General features: G+C 32.9%; 1 long non-coding RNA gene across 1 annotated transcript in view; it reads right to left on the reverse strand.

Annotated features, from left to right (window-relative positions):
* The window catches only part of LOC128280733 (uncharacterized), an 88,058-nt gene extending 76,592 nt beyond the window's left edge, over positions 1-11,466 (reverse strand). Inside the window, exon 1 of the long non-coding RNA XR_008270866.1 lies at positions 11,362-11,466. This is a non-coding gene — a long non-coding RNA (uncharacterized LOC128280733). The remainder of the gene's footprint in view (positions 1-11,361) is intronic.
* Between the last annotated feature and the right edge of the window lie 544 nt (positions 11,467-12,010).

A 12,010-nucleotide genomic window follows, 5' to 3' on the forward strand; every position in this document is an offset into this window, starting at 1 on the left:
TATATCTTTTGTATAATGAATGTTTTTTATTTTTATTTTGTGACAGGTAAAAGTATTACGAGTCTCTTATATTAAGAGTCAATTTATATTTTATTATATTTATTTAAAAAATAAATAAATTAATCCTTATATGTTAGATAAAAAAGTAAATTGACCCTTACTATTAAAATTTTCATCTATTTCTACCCTTAAAAACTAGCGTGGTATGAAATAATCAGATAGTTACACTTGACATGCCTCATATACCTCATGCTAACATATGGAGACTAGTTTTTAACAGTAGAAATGAATGAAACTTATAATAGAAGGACCAATTTGCTTTTTGATTTAATGTACTCGGACTAATTTACCCTTTTTTTAGTAAAAGGCAAAATACAATCCAACTTCTAGTACGAGTGTCATGAGTCTCGAATCAAAGTTTTAGAAAGAATCAATTTGAAAAAGGGTTTTCTTGCATAGCAGAAAATAAAAATTTTGAAAACAGACTCAGTTTATGATATTTATAGCAATAAACCTTAGATCGAAAACGTACTTGTGTTTCCAGATAGACAGATCCTTGTCGTTCCTGGCTTTTAACCGAACAATCTTCTCCACTATTCTTGTACCATGAATTGCTTCGAGTGTGGGCTTGATCAAATTGCATCAAACACATAAACTAGAAATACTTTTTTTCTTTTCGGGTGAAAACGAAAATTTTCTTCTCAAATAGAAACTGGTAGAATTGTTATTCCGGAAAATATATTTAATTCTTAGAGATTAAAAGTCTCTTTATTTTCGGACAAAATAATAATATCTTAAAATTGTGTAAATAGCCCTATCATTGTCATCTATTTATAAGGAGAAAAGGTATGACCCTTGTTGAATTAAAGAAGTTTATTTCAAATAGAAAAACACGAATAGGATTAGAGTGGGCGGCATACCCCTAGTATTCCTACTAAAGTTGCCGCCCCTTCATATTCCATGAGGGGATTTTGAATCTCTTTCACATTAGGTCCAATTACGAGTACTTCCCAAACTTTTCAACCTAGTACTTTGTAATCTGATTCAACTTTATTCTATTTTTCTATTTTTCGGGCTTTAAAATAGCTAAAAAACATAAACTCAATCTTCCAATCATTTTTTAGAATTCCTTGTTAATTTCTAAATGAATTCATTCCTCATTTTCATTTTTGTTTCCATTTCATTTTGAGAAAACCATATTCATTTCCAAATGATTCCATTTTCTCCATTTTCATTTTGGAGAAAACGATAACCATTTCTTGAATGTTTTACATTTCTCCATTTCTATTCATTTTAATTCAATATGCAATTCATTTATGGTTTTAACAAGTTAGCGAAGGGATCGATTTGACATATGTAATTGAGGCTAAATCATTTATAATTAAGTTCCATCTTTTTTCCTATTAATTATAAACTCATTTAGTCACGAAGCCATTCCACTATAGCATCGTACCTGAGCTCTCCCTAACGACACGCTATTATGAAAGCAACTCGATTAATACTTTTCCAATGACCTTGTCATAAGTGTGTTACCCTCATAGGATATCATTAATCTCTTTTGGATAATATTCGTTCTCCCATTATGATGCTATTTTATCTCATGGTAACCATTACATTTTCCTTCATGAAAAGCCAATTACTATAGTGATCAAGTCATCCATCACAAAAATGAACGACCTGTGGCCACGTTTACTTTTCATCAATCATGTAATGCCAATGAGAGGATATCATTTACCCATGTCTCAGGCTATGAATTCCACTGTTGTAAATGACACTACATACTATAAAAGTCTTACACCCAATGCATCAACTTTCGATTCCTTATCTATTCAAACTTAAGTTTTTACTTACATCAAAGTGTATAAGTCATACATACATAATCCGTCATCCACTCAGGATTTAGGTATGCCACACTCTGAATGTCACAAGTGAATAAATCCATAAGTGGATTCAGGATATATTCTTTTTATGTCTTGTTTGATATATTATCAGTCCAGTCAGTCACATCTATGTCTCTATCTTCTCGGAGTCATCCATTCCGATGCTCAAGACAAAACATCTCTCCAATTAGACTTGATAGACGACATATTAGTCTTTCAATCGGTTTGTTTATTTTTTATTAGACTAAGGACATGTTTAGGTTCACCTACTAATATAAGATGTTTTTTCGTATTACAATCTGATCACGTAATACCGCTTAGTATTAGTTTAAACATTAGACAACCAACGAGCAACATTTGCTTCCATTTTGCTTTGCGTACAAAACCCATATAAGGACAGTCATACAAAGTATTTTAATTTAATCAATGTTTTGTTTTATTAACCAATTTGTTTGAAAAACTTACAAGTTTGCAAAAAAAATGCTACACTTAGGGCACTAGATCCAATACAAAGTCTATGATGAATGCACACATACTGTCCCATAGAGGTCAATTGACTAAATAGGGCTCATTTAATCCACTTAAATTAGTCCGATTTGTGGAACACATGGAGAAACGCATCTACTTGAAGCCTTGGTGGCCCAGTGGAACACTCTAGTAAAACTAAAGTTACCATGATTAATATTTGTAATCCTAAGAGATAAAATTGTATAGAGTTTAAACTCTTTAGGACTCTCATCTTGTAGATAGCCATTAATCTTAATTATCGATGTAATTTAAATTATATCGTTGGATCCGGGGGAGCTCAACTATAGATAGAGGCATTCCCCTTCATTTGTAATCATCACATTCAAAGTTATTAAATATATTTGAGAGCATTTACTCAAACACTTGGTGTGCTTAGCTTTCTTGTGGCTTTTCTATTCGATTTGAGCTCCTTTGTCTTTTGAGAGTTTGCCGTGCCTTAGAGAATTTTTGTGAGAATTCTCACTTTTTTGAGAGTTAGGCTAACTTAGGTAGATTTGAAGTAAAGGTATCGCCTAAGGCCACATGGTTTTCCAAACTTAAGTTCTAAACTCGTGACAGTTGGTATCAGAGTTAAAGTTCAAAGGCGTCGGTTAAGATGACGAAAGAAGTAGACGAGCAGGTTGAGCCTAGGGATGCCCATAAGACAGGCAAGAAAAATAGCAGATCGAGGGATATGTTGTCGGCTTTGAAAAGTTGAGTGGTCAATCTCAAGGAATCCATGGGTGGTGTGAAGGAAACACTTGAGATAGTTAAGGATGCACCGATAAGTTGGACTCGATGAAAGAGTAGTTCAAGGACTATGTGGCAGAAGCTCTTAATGTTAAGTTGAATGCGATGAAAAAGGCCCTCAATATTGTTAGCTTAATTAATCAACTCGAAATGCCAAGAGGGGGTGAATTGGCCTATTTAAAAATTTGTGGTAGCTAAGAGAATAAATAGAAACAAGAACATGATAATATATAGTGGTTTGACCCCAATTGCCTAATCTACTACCTTACATTTCCACAATTAAGGACTTTCCAAAATTCACTAATTTGACATCCTTTGAGGGCAATGTTTAACCTTACAAACTCCCTTAAGGTTTTTACTTGAACCTTAAGACAAAACCCTCTAAAAAAGAATAAAAAAATAAGCAAACAAAGAAATAACCCTTACAATATCAGAATGTTTGCAAATGAAACACTAATACAAAGAGAAACAATTGAGCTGAATGAATACAATGAAAGCTCATAAGTGTGTATAAAGGAAATTGTTGAGAATTGAAAGCACAAGGTTGTTTTTGGTTCATCTTTAAGCTTAATACTCCCTCTTATTGTTGTAGACCCTTTGAAAGATGATATTTATACCCCTAATTGATTTCCAATCTTTGTTGTTTTTGAAGAAATTAATAAAGTCGTTAGGGATGAAATAACCAGTGTATTTAATTCACCTGCAACCACGAGTATTGATACTTGCTAACAAAGTATCGATATTTTTAGCATTTAATGCAAAATTCAGTAATCGTTGGAGCCAGAAATATCAATACCAACAAACTTTTATCGATACCACATGAAAAATATCAATATTGGATCGATACTTAGCTAAAATGTTTGAGAAACAAAATGTCAATTTGGTACCAATTTTTGGAGGGGTATCGATATTTTAGAAACTATCAATACTGGCTAAAAAGTATTGATAATTTATAGCCAGGACCTATACTGACTCGTTTTAAAACATTTTTAACTTTGATTGAAAAAGTCTTTTTAACTTTGATTGAAAAAGTCTAACTTGATTGAAATAATTTTAACTTGATTAAAGGTTGATTCAAAAATTTTTTTAAGAGTTTAAAATAGTAGGTTCAAAATTATATCTCTTAGACTTCATTGAAAATACAATTTTTCAATTTTGTTCAACTTTAGCTTTTATTAAAAACATTTTAATTTGTTATATCAAAACACATTATCAAATAAAGTTTGGTATAACAATCTCCCTCTTTTTGATATAGAAAAAAATTGGTAAATTTGTTTTGAATAAGCTTTTCCCTTTATAAAAGTCATTCTCAATTTAAGGCTTAGTAAAATTTTAAGAAAAAATTTGACGTTCTTTTTACTTAGAAAAGAATGGTAACTAAATTTATATAATTTGCATAATGATAATTTAGTTCAATATCAAACTTTAATCACATTATCTTTGTTGATAATTTACCTTTAATATCAACAATTTACCTTTGCTTTCTCCCCTTTTGTTATATAAAAATGGACAAATAAAGCTTAGGAGAAAATAATGGTTAGTACAATAATAAATGTTAAAAAAAATAAAAAACAAGTGAACTAACATTTGTAAAGTAATCATCAAAGTATCTTAAAATACCTATTAAACATTAAGGTACAACATACCATAGTTATAGGAAACACATAAACTAATAGTGCAAATGTCATGAAGAATGGCATAAAAGTGCAATAACTATCCTGATCATCATTACTAGGAGAAAATAGAGGGGTCGAAGGAATGATGAGCTAGAAGTGAAGCCATTTGCATTACTAACGACGAAAGCCTAGAATTAACTTCATCTCTAAATCCTCGAAGATTATTACTCAAGGAATGAAGAGCATTAAGGATGACAACATTAACATCGGAAGAAGATGTAGTAGCCTGAGGTTAAGCAACTGGTGGAGGAACATGCTCAGAATGAGGAACATGCTCCGATACAAGAATATCCTCGAAAGCACCTTTGGCAACATCTTCTTTATGAGCTGTTGAAAGTCCACTCTTTATCCATTTGCCGGAGTTAGAATAGAAACGGTAACTAGCATTGTGAAGGGCCCTATAACTAAGAGGTTGGTTTGAAATGGTAGGGATGTCTCCATTGGTGCTAATCCCTAGTTGCCTAAAAATGTATGACAAATAAGTGTCATAGGAAAGGGTGACGCTTGTAGACATTGCCTTCCTGGTGCCTTTAGTTATGTCATTGAACATTATAAGAGCAAGGTCAGGACGCCTATCGAATTAAACACAATCAATCCACTAATAATTGATGGAGTGAAGCATGACATGCTTTTTGATAGGTCGAAAGATCCAAGTGACGATAAGATGGAGGACACGATAACGGAGATTAAGTTCGGATGCGTAACTGGACTTAATATAAAGATTGAGGGTTATAAGCATAATTTTTATTGGATTCATCTTCGGAAGGTAAATGAAGAAAATTTTCAAAATCTTCCAAAGTTATACGAATTGGGGTATTCATTAAAAATGATTTAATAACAATAATAGTCTCTCATCGGACTCATAATGTTCGAGTTTGACATTTGAGTAAAAAGCTCGAACAAGATTAATGTAAGTAGGCGAGTGAATTTTTAGGAAATCAATCCAACCCCAACTATGCAAAATTGGAAAATAATAGAAATTTATACCTTGTAACATGGAAAAAATCTAGCTTTCTGGACTCCCAAACATGTTTAGGTGCAAAATTTCTATTAAACCACTCTTGTTTCGATTCAGAATAAAAACACTCACTAAGGGATGATCTAAACCTACTAGAAGGATTGGGACATGAGTTTCAGTTCTAAGATGCTTCTTAGGGGCCATGATAGAATACTAGATACTGAAAAACACACTAAGGCTAACAAGAATTTTGTTGAGGAATTTTATCGAACATTTGGTGTACAAAGGGTTTGAAACAAAATTTTTAGAATATTTTTAAAAATAGACAACCCCCTGTAACGAAACATAATTTATAGAGTCCAAAGCAATCCAAAATCCCATCAAAATTCAATATTTTAACCTACATTTCATAATGTCTTAAAATAGGAAAAGTTTAGGTTTTACCTCAAAATTGTTGAAATGTTAAAAAACTTGAAGCAATGTTGAGGAAATCTTGATACAATGGTGTTAGAAAGTGTTTTGGAGCAAAGATTTGGTGAAAAAGTGGGAGGATTTGTGAAGAAATTAGGTGAGATTTGAGAGGGTTTTCGGATGGAGAGGAAAAATAATTTTGGGGTTTAAAAACTGTTTTGAAACCTTCAGTGCAGGTATTCTTAAAACTTGACAGGTATCGATATTTTTTACAAGGGTAACAATAATTTTAGAAAAACATCGATAATTTTATAACGGTATCGATACCAAAATGTGATTATGTTTTCCAAGCGCAGTAATTTTCCAAAACTCAATTTTTGAAGTCCAAATGTACTCTAAATGTCCTAAAATGACTTTTAGATAAATTTTAATGATTTCATATACATGAAAATGCATAAAATAAATATGATGCATATGATTCGTAGATCATAACAAGTTCATTTAAAAAATTGGCTAAGTTAACTAGACAAAATCTATTCAAACAAGTTCAAGGGCATGGAAAATAAATCATGCTAGACAAATAAGGTCAAAATAGATTAATCAAATAGTCTAAACTCCCTCTATCTTTTTGCATATAAGCACCATGAAAATTATGTAAGCATGCTTTTTCAATACATTTTAAATGATATACAAGTTTAAAAAATCATTCAAAGTGCAGAGAAAAGATTCAACACAAAGTCAAGGCAAGGTAGTCAAACCTAGTTCTCTCCTAACTGTCCAAATATTTCTTTTTCTAAAGGTTTTGTAAAAATACCTGCTAATTGATGCAAAGTGTCTACATACTCTAGAACAACATCACCTTTTTGGAGATGATCTCTAAGGAAATGATGTCTTATTTCAATATGCTTAGTTCTAGAATGTTGGATGAGATTTTTAGTGAGACAAATAGCACTAGTATTGTCACACTTGATAGGAATAATATCTATATCAACTCCATAGTCCTTAAGTTGTTGTTTCATCCATAAAACTTGAGCATAACAATTACCGATAGAAATGTATTTCGCTTCGGTGGTAGACAACACAACACTATTTTGTTTATGTGAAAACCACGAAATTAACCTGTTGCCTAAGAATTGACAAGTACCATTTGAAACCTCCAAAATCTGCATCTGAGAAAGCATACAAGCTAAAGGATGAATTTTTAGGAACCAAAGTCCTAAATTAAGAGTTTCTTTGGGGTAACTAAAAATTCTCTTAATGGCTTGTAAATGTGATTCCTTAGGGCATGATTGATATCTAACACACAAACAAACACTAAACATAATATCCAGTCTACTTGCGGTAAGAGAAAGCAAAGAATTAATCATAGACCTATATAATTTTATATCTACACGTCTATCTTCATCATTTTTGTCAAGCTTTGTGGAAGGGCTTATAAGAGTGACTTGAGGTTTTGAGGATATCCATCCCAAACTTCTTGAGCATTTCTTTTATATACTTGGCTTGATTGATGAAAATGCCATCCTTCCTTACTTGATTTGGAGTCCCCAAAAGAATGAAAACTCTCCCATTATGCTCATCTCAAATTCACCTTACATTAGCTTTGAAAAGTCCTCACAAAAAAATTCATTAGTAGCACCAAAAATAACATCATCAACATAAATTTGCACTACTTATAAATATTTTCCTTTTCTCTTAATAAAAAGTGTTATGTCAACCTTCCCTTTAGACAAACCTTTTTCAAGAAAAAATTGAATGTCTTTCATACCAAGCTCTACGAGCTTGTTTCAAACCATATAAAGCTTTCGAAAGTTTAAAAACATGGTTTGGAAATTTTAGCTCTTAGAAAACAGGTGGTTGTTCAACATACATTTCTTTATTAATAAAATTGTTTAAAAAGGCACTTTTGACATCCATTTGAAATAATTTGAAAGCATTATAGCATGCAAAAACTAAAAACATCCTAATGGCTTCCATTCTAGTTATGAAAGCATATGTTTTATCATAATCTGTTCCTTTCTCTTGAGTGTAGCCTTGAGTAACAAGGCTACCCTTGTTTCTCACTATGTTACCACTCTCATCTAGTTTATTCCTAAAAACCCACTTTGTACTTATAATAAAATTTTTACTAAGTCTGTCAACTAGGGTCCATACATTACTTCTCTCAAATTAATTTAACTTATCTTGCATAGCCAACATTCAATATTAATCATTTAATGCTTCTTTAATATTTCTAGGCTCTATGCATGAGATATGTAACCTTCCAAACCTGTCTTAGACGTTATGGCTAGATTGAAAAGGCTACATTAGCCACCAAAATGGCTAAGCTAACTTACGTTACTTTTTAAGACTTTAAATAAACTCATTTTAGAGAAAATCGTAGTTATACTTTGAGTTAGCTTAAAAGCATTCATTTATTAGGTCGTGTATGCTTAGGATTTATTTTATTGTTGACAGTTTTATTTTAGAAAAACTGTTTGCTTGTCGCTCTTCTTTAAAAAAAAACTCGAAGTTAAACTAATGCAGCAGAAAAACCATTTTTCAAGTCATTTTGGAAAATTAGTTGCCTTATCGATTTGTTTTACAAAAACAGTTCCTTTGCAATGTAGTGGAAATTAGGGAACAATATCAAATTTTAATTAAGCTCGATATCATGCATTATCCCGTTAATTATGCTTGAGTAATCCATGCATGCAAAAATCCCCAAAAGAAAAGTTACCAAGCCACATACCAGAAATAATTACAAATTACAAGCCAAAACCAATAAAGATTTAATAATTCTTAATTAAAAAATAATAATCTGAGGTCCAAGTGGATTCTCTGAATGCCGAGTCCGATCCTAATTTTGAGGTTTACTTGAAAAGTTAAACACTATTGGGGGTGAGCTTATGAAAAGCTCAGTGTGAGTCGAATAATTATTTAAACGGGCAAAAACATCAAATACAGTGAAACATATTAGCATTAACAGAAGAAAACAGAACCATCATGGGAATTTCATGTCATTACATAGCCATTATCAAATTGATGTCAAATGGTGTATGAGCATAGGTCATCATTCATTCAAGTAACAATCATTAATTTCGATACCATTCAATACAACAAAATACAATACGTAGCAAATCAATAACATTCGAATATGTCGTGCACATGATGCAATGCAAAAAGGTTCCTACCCATACCATCTGATGCACACCATGAGTTCCCTAGAACCCATCTACCAAACTCCAAAATGTTATGAGCATAGCTTGATGTGGTAAAACCACCGAATAATCAATAATGTAGAAAATCTACTAGATATCAAAGAGTGCGATACAATTGCCAATAACATATAATATGCGATAAAATTGCCAATCCCCTCGGTACTCGAGGTGTAGTGCACTGACTACGAATAATATAGACTTAATATGCGGTCAGTACTCCACGAAACTCCTCCATTAACCACAAAATCCAAACCCAATGCATATGCAATATGTCACACAATCTTATAGATAATTATATCTCAATACTTTTCACATTTATTTGACATGCTCAATATGTCCTCAATACTCACATTGCTCAATATGTCCTCAATACTCACATACTTTCAGTAGATAGAAATAGTGCTCCAATCTTTCAAATTACCATTGTTTTGGTATCAATCAATATCGTTCTGTAACACCCCAAACCCGGCCCAGACGTTATGACCGGATCTGACATGCTACATCGAAGCGTTCAAAACATTTTATATTGTTGATCTAGAAAAACTTACTTAGTGTTTTAAAAGATAATTTCATTATAGGATAAAGTGAATGGAAGTTGTGCACCAGGTAGGAAACCGAAAAAGAGGTGGTGAGTCCATCGGACTGCTTAAGTACCAAGCTCCCTTCGGATCTAATCCTAGGCATGCATACCGCCATTGCCACACCTTAACGTCATGGATATTTCTAGGAAACTGATTTGATTAAGTCATTTTTAGGAAAAGTGATTAATTTTGGAAAATACTTTCATTAAGGAAGCTTTGCTTGTTGTCGTGTTATTTTGAAATCAATTGTTGTTTTTGAAAACGCCTACCTAAAGCTATCCAATTTCAACAGTTAAAATAAGTAATACCTATCTTAGTAATACATATTAAAACCATCAAAAATAATTAAGCGGCCTTATTACATTTAAAACCCAAAACTTCAACGTAAATAAAATGATGTCCAGTTCACCGAAGGAAATCAAACTTTCGAATGGGTGGCCACTCCAATTCCCTCACGCTCCAAGCCCACTATGGTTGGGGATTACTGCGTGGATGAAAATAAAAGGGTGAGTTTGGGGAAACTCATGTGTAAATTAACCCAACCATAGCCTATATCAGCTCAAACCACAGAAATAGAATAAGTTGGCCTTAGCCCAGAACAGAATTCAGAATAAAGCCCATAGGTCCATAACAGATCAGAACAGATATTACATGAATGCAGAAATCCCAACCCAAATTCATCCATAACACCCCCGTACCAGCCTTACACCATGTGGGGAGACTACTCGACCCACCCAACCGCTACACACCACAGAAATCACAGCGAGGCTGCCAGATATTGTAACGAAGTCACCATATACAGATATTGTAGCAGAGCCACCAGAACAGATATATGTGGCAGAGCCACCAGATCAGATAATCGTGGCATAGCCACCAGAACAGATATATGTGGCAGAGCCACCAGATCAGATAATTGTGGCATAGCCACCAGGACGCTTTCTCCATAATATAACCCATGTCCCTATGCAATAGATATATAATCATGGCATACATCATACAGAATCAGATCGTCATGCTTTTCAGTCAAAAGTAACCTTAGGGGTATAATGGTAATTTTGCATCTATGGGTATAACAGTAATTTTCCATACATAGGGGTATTCAAGTAATTTAACTATTCTTAAGGTTTTCATGCATATCATAGCCATTTACATACGATCAGAAACACTTACCGCATTTTCTTACCGACTTGGGCCCGTTGGCCCATTATCCCGTTTTTGGCCCATTAAGCCCAAAAACATCGAAATGCACGTAATTGTGCACTCTGCAGTCTTATCACTTTAATTTACCATATACATCAAACTATTAATCTCACGAGCATTCGTACACTCGCAAGTTCTCAAAATACCGGCTTTTCAACTTTTTCCGATCTAGTCTATAAGAGGGTGTTAGTTACACACCTGTTTGCGACGATATGCTGACGAGATCCACACACGAACCGCCTACAATTGGATTACTAACACGTTAATCTAACTATTCAAATACGAACTACGTATTAACCCCTTACAATATTCGGCCAACCACACCTACAGATCAGAGTAAGCTTATAAGAACTAATAAGCAACTCATTAACAAATTTTTGTCAGTGTTTACCACATAATCATAATTTCACTGCAAGCTGTCTTCCTGAGCAATAGTCACTAAATCATTTATAACTAGAGCTACGAAACTCCAAATCAAGTGCCGTTAATTTTTCCTGAACATAGACTCATATATCTTCTATCCATAAAATTTTCAGAATTTTTGGTTTAGCCAATCAATACCAGATTTTTCTCAAAGTTTCCCATGTTTCACTATTTGACTAATCTGACCACTCTTCATTACGAATCAAATTTCTCATTGTACAGAATTCAAAATATGTTCTTGTTTATTTCATTTGAAACTAGACTCAATAAGATTTAATTACATAATTTATTCAGCTTCTAATTCATCTCCCACAATTTATGGTGATTTTCCAAAGTCACGTTACTGCTGCTGTCCCAAGCAGATTTATTACCAAATCACTCTTTCATACATAACTTGCATGCATGTTATTTAAACATGTATATC

Source organism: Gossypium arboreum, chromosome 9 (assembly GCF_025698485.1).
Source record: "Gossypium arboreum isolate Shixiya-1 chromosome 9, ASM2569848v2, whole genome shotgun sequence".
Taxonomy (NCBI): Eukaryota; Viridiplantae; Streptophyta; class Magnoliopsida; order Malvales; family Malvaceae; genus Gossypium; species Gossypium arboreum.